The sequence below is a fragment of the Pteronotus mesoamericanus genome, unplaced genomic scaffold (assembly GCF_021234165.1).
Source record: "Pteronotus mesoamericanus isolate MK-2021 breed Mesoamerican mustached bat unplaced genomic scaffold, CSHL_Meso_final scaffold_12, whole genome shotgun sequence".
Classification (NCBI taxonomy): domain Eukaryota; kingdom Metazoa; phylum Chordata; class Mammalia; order Chiroptera; family Mormoopidae; genus Pteronotus; species Pteronotus mesoamericanus.
The window spans coordinates 4,676,872-4,688,550 of NW_026555303.1; the positions used below are offsets into that span (position 1 = coordinate 4,676,872).

General features: G+C 35.1%; 1 pseudogene; it reads right to left on the minus strand.

The window, feature by feature from the left end:
• Nucleotides 1-572: 572 nt before the first annotated feature.
• Nucleotides 573-1,173, minus strand: LOC129082193 (rRNA-processing protein FCF1 homolog; annotated as a pseudogene).
• Nucleotides 1,174-11,679: the final 10,506 nt, after the last annotated feature.

Consider the following 11,679-nt stretch of genomic DNA (forward strand, 5'->3'; position numbering starts at 1 on the left):
TATTGTTCCATTGTTTTCCAGGTGATTCCTCCACAATTTAGTCACAGTTCCAGTGTGGTCTTGGGAGGTCAGTGTAACGTCCACTCACTCCTCCACCATTTTCCTTTCTCATTCCTTTTTATTATTTGCATTATTTTTGTACTGCATAGCATTTTAACATTATTTTTTATCTTCTGTTTTATTCCTATTATTTCAATATTTTTATTTATTTTATTTTTATCTATTTTTATTTTTATTATGATTTTTTTATTTTAGTCTTATTTCAAATCTCAGATTTTATTCTTGCTCTTAATCCATTTTGCCTACATCTTTCTCGTCTTTATTTTTATATTAAATTTTATTTTTCACTTTTTCTGAGCAGGCATCTGATTTATAGAGGTAACAAATATTAAAATGATACAAAATATCACTTTCCAAACAACATCAAAAAGTGAGTGCATTTAACCATACTCAGCTCATAACAGAACAAATGGGCGAGTTGAGAAATAATAACTCATTCTGTAGCATGTTTAATAAACTGGCGACAGAGAAAGTTATTTGAAGGAAAGTAGAGGAAATTTTTCTTTTAAGTGTTAGAACCGAGGGGCTGCATAATCATCTGGCATCCACTCAATGGTGTACCTATGATTAGAAATGTACATGATGGAAACTCTAGGGATCTTCCTGATTCTTTTTTTAAGGTCCTGGTCAACTGTGGCCACAATGTAACTAACACTTGTGCTGAGTTACTCTGTGTATTAAACAGTCATCTGCATAGGTTCATTTGCATGTGCATGTTAATCGTTCGAATCTTGGATCCTTGTCAAGCCTTAGAGCCACTTGATTCTTCTGCTCCAATCTCTCAATTTAAGCCATTACACAGTCAGTTATACAAAGGATACCCTTGGCATAGAGACAGTCCATCATTGACTGCACTAAGTCCATTTTAGCCTTAATGGAAACGCTGATAAAGTTGGTATCAACCAGGATGTGGTAAGGTGGACCCAGTTGTGTATTATATTCGAAGAATAAGCAGGAAGAGTATCGGAGGACTTCTCTTTCCTTGAGTGCATCGCAATCTTTCTTTTCCTTCTTTTTAGGTTTTAATCTATTCTTTTCTTTAAGCCTCTGATCACTCAGACTAAGCATTCACTTCATGGTCTCATATCCCCTTGTTTTCTTTTGCTTCCCCATGATCATGACACACTCTTGATTCTTCTATTTGTTTCTCTTTCTATGCCTTGTTTCTATTCCTCACTCTTACAACTTCTCCTTTCTCTATCCTCTCAAACACATCTCTTTTCTTCCATTAGTCATCTCACATTCTTTTTCTCTCTATTATAATATCCTTATTATCATTCTATCTTTATTAATATTTGTTGTTATCATTGATATTGGGGTTGTTTCATTTCTTCAATTTTTTCCTAGTTTTTCACTATTTTTTTATTTAAATCTCATATTTTACTGTTTTGTTATCTTACTCCATTTAACCTTCCTTCTTCCCTGTCTTATTTTCATTTTACATTTTATTTTTTCCCATTATTAGTGTGGTTTATAACCCTTACACTAATTACTTCTCCATCTTCTAGCCTCTCAAAATCATTTTTCTTTCCTTTAGAAACCCCACAATCTTTTCTTCGTTTCTTTCTTATAATATTCTTATTCTCCTTCCACCTTTATTAATCTTTGCTCATTTCTTGTGGATATCAGTGTAGTGGTCATTTTCTTCAAACTGGTTCCATTTTTTCACTTTTTTCAACCATCATATTGTATTATTCCTTTTTCTTACATGATTCTGCCCTATTCCCTCCATATTTTATTTACATTGTAAAATTTATTTTCTCCTTTCCTGCACCATGTTTCCAGTCCCTACGCTTATTATTTCTCCTCCTTCTACCCTCTCAAAGTCATTTTTCTTTACATTAGTCACCTCATATTTATTCCTTTTGTATTATTTTCTTATTCTCTTTCCACCTTTATAAATTTTAGCTAATTTGTCATTAGTATCTTGGTAGTCATTGGGGGGGAGCGATAGTTTTCCAGGTGTGGATTTGTTTGCTGGATTGTTTCGTTTTGCTCTGGAAGCTCCTGTACAACAGCATACAAGTTGTGTTGGGGGCTGTGACTCTCAGTCATCCAGCCAGAGGGGATAACTCACCAATGAATGAACCAAAAACAACAGAAATCTAATTATAATGAGAGCCCAAATAAACTGCATAAAGGGCAGCCCTAGAGCATCCAACCCAGGAGTTCAGGAAGACTGAACCACTGAATCCCACAGGTCTCCTACCACAGAGGGCCATGCAATGAAGATAGGAAGTCAAAGAAGATCACTCTAATATGCAGAAACAAAAAAAAAAAAAGAGTCACCTAAAGGGAGGAGACAAAGAACGAAAAAACAATTGAAAGGAAAGGAGGAATCCTCAGAAAGGGTACTAAATGAAATTGAGACAATGAATTTATCAGACATGGAGTTAAAAGTAATGATTATAATGATGCTAAAGGAACTCAGTGAAAACTACAAGGTACTTATTGGGAACTATACTAGCATGAAATTGGACACAGAAATTATGAATAACAACTAGGAAGACATGAAGAATACAATATCTGAAATAAAGAATACACTAGAGGAAATCAAAAGAAGGCTTAATGAAGCAGAGGGTTAAAGCAATGAGTTGGAAGACAAAGTAGAAAAAACTCCAAGTCAGAGCAACAAAATAAAACAAAGGAAAAAAAGGATCAAAAAGAACAAAGATTGTCTAAAGGAAGCTTCAGGACAACACTAAACTTAAAAATCTAAGCATCAAATGGATACCAGAAAGAGGAGAAAGGGAGCAAAGTATAGAAAACCTGTTTAAAAAAAATGACAGAAATCTTCCCTAACTTGATGAGGGAAAAAGTTACACAAGTTCAGGAAGCAAAGAAATCACCAATCAAGATGAACCCAAAAAGGCCCACTCCAAAACACATCATAATTAAAATGGCAAAATTTAAGGACAAAGAGATAACCTTAAAGGAAGCAAGGGAGAAACAGGTAGAACATACCAGGGCACTCTGATAAGGCTGTCAGCTGATTTCTCAACAGAAATACTGCAAGCCAGAAGGGAATGACATGAAATATTACCAGTACTGAAAAGCCAAGGCTTGCAACCAACACTAATCTAACCAGCAAAGATCTCACTTAAAATGGAAAGGAAAAAAGGAGGGTTGAGACCCTCACAAAAAGGCTAAAAGAGTATATGTCCACAAACATGAATAGCAAGTGAGGTTAAAGGGAACGCCTTCAATAGAGGGAAAAAAAAAGAGAAAGAGGAACAAACACACAGAGGAAAAATGACAATGAATAAATATCTATTAATAATAACCTAAAATGTAAATCGAGTAAATGCTCAATTCAAAAGACATAGGGTAGCTGAATAGATAAGAAAATATGACCCACATATTTGCTGTCTACAAGGGATCCACCTTAGAACCAAAAATCTACACAGGATAAAAGTAAAAGGATGGAAAAAAATATTCCAAACAAATGGACAAGGAAAAATACTGGAGTAGCAATGTATATATGAGACAAAATAGACCTAAAAACAAAGCCCAACTCTAACCAAATGGTAAAATCATAGCTAATGCACAGAAAAAGACTATGTTACAATTACTGGTATATTTGAGAATATTTGTACATACAGAAATTTGATAATTTTTTAATCTATTTGGTGGATTTGTATAGATACATAGATTACACGTGTGCAGAAAGTGTTGGTTAATCAATGTCGGTGTATGTTTCCTTTTGTTGCTGGGAAAAGCATAGATTTGTCTCTAAATAAAGAGCTTGGGAATTTACACATCAAAAAACAAAACAAAACAAAACAAAATAAAAACAAAGTCCATAACAAGAAGCAAAGAAGGTCACTACATAACATAATATAAGGAAGTTGTCCAGCAAGACAATATAACCCATGAAAATATATGCACCCAACAAAGGAGCACCTAAATATATAAGGAAAATCTTGAATAACTGTAAGAAGATTGACAGCAATACATTCATCATAGGAAATTTTGACACCCCAATGTCAACAATGGGTAGAACGGCCAAACAAAAATTCAACAAAGATATTGTGGCACTAAATGACACCCTAGATGAAATTGATGTAATTGATATTTACAGAGTATTTGAGCCCTAAGATCAAAATGTACATTCTTTTTGAATGTACATGGATAATTTTCAAATATAGACTACATGGTAAGACACAAAACAAACCTCAACAAATTCAGGAAAATCAACATCATATCAAGCATCTTCTCAGATCACAACAGCTTAAAACTAGAGACCAATCTCAAGGAAGAAACTCAAAAACATTCAACTACAGGGAAACTAAACATGTCATTAAATAATGAACAGGTTAAAAATGAGATCAAGGAAGAAATCAGAAAGTACCTGAAAACAAATGAAAATGAACATACCATAACCCAAAACCTATGGGACACAATAGACACAGTCTGGAGAGGGAAATTTCACAGCATTACAGGGCAACTTAAAGAAAGTAGAAAAATCTCAAATAAACAACCTAACTCTACACCTAAAAGAACTAGAAAAGCAACAACAAAAGCCCAGAGTGAGAAGAGGAAAGGAAATAATCAAGATTACAGCAGAAACAGATGACATGGAGGCTAAATAAAATAAAATAAAATAAAAGGATCAATAAATCCAGCAGCTGTTTCTTTGGAAAGATAAAGAAAATCAACAAACCTTTAAACAGACTCATTTAGAAAAAAAGGGAGAGGACCCAAATAAATAAAAAGAGAAATGAAAGAGGAGAAGTTACAAGTGATACCACAGAAATAAAAAGGATTGTAAATATTTACTATAAACAACTATATATGAAAAAATTGGGCAACCTGGGAGAAATGGATAAATTTCTAGAAACATATAATCTTCTAAAACTGAATCAAGAACAAGTGACATCCTGAATAGACTGATAACACTAACAAAATTGAAGCAGTAATCAAACAACTCCCGTCACAAAAAACAAAACACAAAAACAAACAAACAAAAAAAAAAGTCAGATGACTTCACAGGTGAACTTTGTTAAACATTCAAAGGAGAATTCCTATCACTCTCAAACTATTACAAAAAATTCAAAAGAAGGGAAGACTCCCTAATCCTTTATATGAGGCCAGTGTCATCCTATTCCACAACCAGGATAAGACATAGCAAAGAAAGAAACTTACAAGCCAATTTCTCTGATGAACATAGATGCTAAAATCCTCAACAAAATTTTGGCAATATGGATCCAGCAATACGTTAAAGAGATCATACACAATGATCAAATGGGATTCATCAGAGGGATGGAAGGATGATACAATATTTATACATCAATAAACATAATAACCACATAAACAAAATGAGGGACAAAAATAACATGGTCATATCCATAGATGCTGAAAAAGCATTTGATAAAGTACAGCTCCCATTTATGATAAAGACTTTCAGCAAAGTGGGAGTAGAAAGAGCACACTTTAACATAATAAAGCCCATATATGAGAAACCTACTGCCAACATCGTACTCAATGGACAAAAAATAAAGCTTTTCTTTAAAGACCAGGAACAAGACAAAGTTGTCTACTTTTACTACTCTTATTCAAAATAGTACTTGAAATTATAGACACAGTGATCAGATAAGAAAAAGAAATAAAAGGCATCCAAAATGGAAAGGAGGAAGTAACACCATCATTATTTGCAGATGACATGATAGTGTACACAGAAAACCCTATAGTCTCATCAAAAACTAGTCACCTAATAAATGAATTCATCAAACTAGCAGGATACAATATCAATGTTCAGAAATTGATGGCATTTTTGTACACCAAGAATGCACAACCAGAATGAGAAACTACGAAATGAATCCCATTTACTATAGCAACAAGAAACATAAAGTTCATAGGCATAAATTTAACCAAGGAAGTAAATATCTCTATTTGGATAATTATAGAACACTGAAGAAAGAAACTGAGGAAGAAGCAAGTAAATGGAAACATATACTGTGTTCATGGATTGAACTAATTAGCATAATTAAAATGTCCATACTCCCCATAACAATCCTTAGAATCAATGAAATTTCTATTAAAACACCAAGGCATATTTCACAGATCCAGAACAAATACTCCAAAAATTTATATGGCACCAAAAATACCCCAAATAACTTCAGCTATCTTAAGAAAGAGTAATAAAGTTGGAGGGATCACAATACTTGACATAAAACTGTACACAGGACCACTGTAATTGAAACAGTGTGTTACTGGCATAAGAACAAACACATAGATCATTGGAACAGAATAGAGAACCCAGAAATGAACTCATGTCTCTATGGACAGTTCATATTTTACAAAGGGAACACAAGCATACAATGGAGGGAAAGAGTCTCTTCAATAAATGGTGTTGGAAGAAATGGATTGGTTCTTGCCAAAAAAAAAAAAAAAAATGAATCTATACCACCAACTTACACCATACACCAGAATAAACTCAAAATGGATAAAATACCTAAATACAAGTTGTGACACCATCAATGTCCTAGTGGAAAACATAGGTAGTAGAATTTTGGATATTCCACATAGCAATATTTTTGCTGATATATCCCCTTGGGCAAAGGATATATATAAAGGAAAAAATGAACAAATAGCACTATATCAAACTAAAAAGCTTGTGCATGGCTAAAGAAACCATCTTCAAAATGAAAGGGGAACTGAGTGTATGGGAGAACATATTTGTCATGATTCACTGGACAAGGGTTTAATCTCCAAAATATATGAAGAACTCATACAGTTCAACACCAGGGAGACAAACAACCCAATTAAAAAAATGGGCTAAGGACCTGAACAGACACTTCTCCAAGGAGGACACACAGAGGGCCCAGAGACATATGAAAGGATGCTCAACATCTCTAGCCATCAGAGAGATGCACATTAAAACCATAGTGAAATATCACCTCACACTTGTCAGAATAGCCATCATAAACAGATCGACAAACAACAAGCACTGGTGAGGATGTGGAGAAAAAGGAACCATAGTTCACTGTTGGTGGGAATGCAAACCGGTGCAACCACTGTGTTAAACAATATGGAATTTTCTCAAAAACTAAAAATGGTACTGACTTTTGACCCAGCAATTCTGCTGCTGGATATATACCTTAAGAATCCCAAATCATCAATTCAAAAGGGCATATGCACCCCTATGTCCATAGCAGCACTATTTGTAATAGCCAAGTTCTGGAAACAGCCTAGGTGCCCATGAGTAGACGAGTAGATAAAAAAACTGTGGTGCATTTACATAATACTATGCACCAGAAAGAAAGAAGGAACTCCTACCTTTGCAACAGTATGGATGGAACTGGAGAATATTATGCTAAGTGAAATAAGCCAGTTGGTGAAAGACAAATACCATATGATCTCACTTATAACCTTTTATAATGAATAAAATAAACTAACAAGCAAAATAAAACCAGAGACATGGAAACATGGAGCACACTGACAGCGACCAGAGAGGAGGGTGAGGGGGATAATGGTAGAAAGAAGGGGAAGGGACTCATCAAATAACATGTATGAATGACCCATGGACATGAAAAACAGTGTGGAGGTTGACTTTGGGAGCAGAGGGTGGGCTGGGCAAAGGACAGAAAAGGGGGGGAAATGGAACAACTGTAATGGGATAACAATTAAATGCATACATACATACATACATACATATATAGAGGATGGTAATAGCATGCTAATAATTTCCTTAAAACACATTTATAGCTCGTGTTGTTCAAACTATATGGCTGTGCCATACTACTACCACCTGGTAGCAGCAACATAAAATGAGAATTTGCACATATTTTTTTCCTTTTTCACTTTAATTTTTTTTTTCTTTCTAGAGAGGAGAAAGGAAGGAGAAAGAGAAACATCAATGTGTGGTTGCAACTCACATGCCCCATGCTGGGGATCTGGCCTGCAACCCAGACATGTGCCCTGGCTGGGAATCAAACTGGTGACCCTTTGCATCACAGGCCGACACTCAGTCCACTAAGCCACACCAGTTAGGGCTCCTTTATCATTTTAATAATGTGTATATTCCCTTGAAAGGCAACACTACAAAAGTAGAAATATGGAAGATAAAAAATATCAAACATACACAGATACCGAGAGTCCATTTTGGAGCAATTATTAGTCCACCTTCTTCTAGAATTGGACTATAGCAATCCCTTTCTGCCATTTACACATGCATTTATTTTCCTGGTTGCTAATTTGAGATAATTTGGCTTTGGCAATGTGCTGAATCATGACTGTTTTTCAAGTACTCTACAGATAGCCAAATGTTGAGATGAGCTTGTGGGTTTGTGTTATGGCTCATGAATGCTTTGATTAACTCATTAATGAGTCAGATGAAATCTCATTATATGAAAGTTTGTCCTGATGAAAAAAAATCTCAAGTATATGATAATGAGATTATACAAACAGGGCATGTTTGGAGCAAGATTATGACATATGTGCAGCTTCTTTTCAGTGCCCTGCTTTCTCCCCTTTCTCCACTTTTTCAGTAGCTCAGATCTTCTTTAGCAGTCTTCCTTCTCCAGGGACATTTTCTGGTTCCCTCCTTTCTCTCCAGAATATAGCTTTTCACTCACACCTCCCCTAGAGTCTGCCCAAGGCTTCTCTTGTTACATTTTTCTAAGCCCCACAATCAAACCGAAATTGATTTATCCTGTTTCTTCTCTCAAGTTCCTCAGGAGGGGAGAGAGAGGGGGGGGAGAGAGAGAGAGAGTGTGTCTGGCTATCCCCCTCTGTTCCAGCCCACTGTTTGATTGCAATTACATGGAAGTCTCCAACAGGATCTCCCAGATGAACACTTGCATACTCACAGGATCCATGGGAAGTGATAACACGATTATTGATGTTTACAGACTCTACATTTTGAAGTGATCTGTTATGAAACAAAATTACCTAGAACAGGAAGCATAACCTCAAAATCTGCAGTAGGGGAGTTTGAATATGAACTGCATGTGTAATCTTGAACAGCAGACCTCTAGTGGAATTCTGTTTATCTATCTCTCCATAAAGATAGTAGGATGGGCCCTGACTGGTGTGGCTCATTTGGTTGAGGATCATCCTGCAAAGCAAAAACTTGAAGGTTTGATTCCCGGTCAAGGCATATGTCTGGGTTGCAGGTTTGGTCCCTCATCAGGACATGTACAACAGGCAACCAATCATGTTTTTCTCACATTAATGTTTCTGTTCCTTCTTTACTCCCTCCCTTCTCCTCTCTCTAAAAATGAATAAATGAAATCTTTAAAAAAATAACAGGATGGGAAAGCATGATGAATAGATTACATGTGGGAAGTACAGTAGCAAATCCATACTAACATTGGTGATATTCTAGTCATTTAAGGGTTATTGACAAACCAATGAAACAAACAAAAACATTTGAGGGTAAAACCCTGAGGCAAAAGAAATGAAAAATTGCCTTATTTTTAGCTATATTTTTTCCTTAAAAATAAATTAAGCCTTCCTTAAAAATAAATAAATTGGGCCTTTTTTAAAACAATGAAACCATTTTATTTAGTGTGTTCTGTATACATTTCTCCCATATATGAAATGTGGTAGTAATGAAACAAATGATAGATATGGTGGTGAAATTGCTTTTCTTACTCAATGATTGTCACTCTGTAGTAATGTATAATCACAAAAATATGCTTAATGACAACTGAAGGGAAGGAAAAAGAAGAGAAAAATCTAATCCTGTTAATTCAGCAACTAACTTAACAGTTACTATAAGTTCTTCTCATACTCATATGCCCTTTATAAAATTATTGATTCTGATAGCAGATTGCCAATGGAGTTCATTTTCATCTCTCTTTGCAGGGTACCATGAAAGGTGCCCTATATAACCAGAGGAAGGTGAAGGTCTACAGAAAAATACATTGTGATATTTGTGAATGAAAATGTGGCTTTGCTAAATGATATTGAACAGTAATTAAAATAAATCCCATGAAACCTTCAAACTTTAGGGGGAAAATATTTTTTCCTGATCCTTTAGAAATTAACATGCAGTTAGCTAATCTAACCTTAGCACTCAAAGTTATAATTTCCACTCATTTCCCAGAGGTCAATCTAGTTTTACCTGTTCAACTCAGCATATTTACATAATATATATATATATATATATATATATATATATATATATGTTTTGCTCAATATTTTAATTGTTTTTCTGCCTACATGTAAGAAAAACTGATAGCCTAGGAAGGTGTATTTATTTTCATAAGCTGTAATTTTGCAAATGGCACCCTTGCAGTCTTTAAATTGATGCAGCTTCTCCAAGTGTCTAACTTTCTTCCTGGGAAGAGTGGGAGTTCTTGCAGAATTTGGCTTGTTAACAATGAAATATATGTGAAGTTCACTCAATGAATGTGGGGCAGAAGTAATATTTGACTCTCTTGGAGGGGGTTTGAAGTATGTCTCTGATGTTCTCTTTTCACAACTCTCTGGTAGACCACTTAATTCAGGAAGAAAAAACCTTGCAAGTGAAAGTATGTATAATAAATATTAACAAATACTAAGTTAGTCTTGACTGCATGGGCATTTAAAATGCAATGCTTCTGGTTAATTTTGATTTCTTTCAGAAAATAAAGATTGGTTCCCTCCAAAGTAGTACATTATAAGAAAAAGCCCTGTCTTCACAACTATACATTGAGGTCTGTCCAGAAGATATCTAGCCATGTACTGTGAAAAATAGACATTTATTGAAGATACAAGATACAAGAAACATTGTTCATAGGACAACGATGCCTCAGTCCCATTCAAAATGGGCACCTTGGGACCTCACACAGTTTAAATTGCCATCAGAAGCCTCATCATATTTTCCTGAATCTCATTGACTGTTAGAAATTTCTTACCTTTCAAAGGTGATTGTAGTTTTGGAAAAAGCCAGAAGTCTCAGCACACCAAATCTGAGTAGTAGGAGTGCTGAGTCACCTGGATGATTTAATGTTTCATCAAAAAACTCTTCACAAGACGTGATGAATGAGTAGGCACATTGTCAAGATGAAGCTGCCAATCACCAGCTGCTCATAGCTGCATCCTTCTGAACCATCCAAATAGTTTCTATAGAGGAATGTTCAAGCTCAGCACAAAATTTAATGCAGATTCATTGCTTTACTCACTCAGTCATTTTTAATGTGATGACTACACAGTACATATGCTCACTCAATGGCACCTACCACCCCTACTGACTAGTACAAAGAAATCACCATTGTTCACATATATGCATTCAAGCCCACCTTGGCTGCCAGGTTACATTGATGTCATGCAAATATTCCCATGCAAAAAGCTTAATGTTTGTGATAAATATTCTCATTGACAAAGCGCCCAGATGTCAGTGGACATATCATAATAATTGTCATCATTTTACTTAACTAGCACAATTTTAAAAACAATCTGGCTAGAAAACAAATATCCCAGCTCTGATAATGTACAGTTACCATATTCCTAAGCTAACATGATTTCTTTTCAGCTTCAGCTTCATTTATTTCTTTTTTTAATGTTGTATATTTATTTTTTTAATTTTTAAATCATGTTTATTCTATGACAGGAGTCTCAATTTTTCCCCCTTTACCCCCTAGACCAAACCCACTCTCACCCCCGGCTCCCACACTCAACTCTCACTCAGTT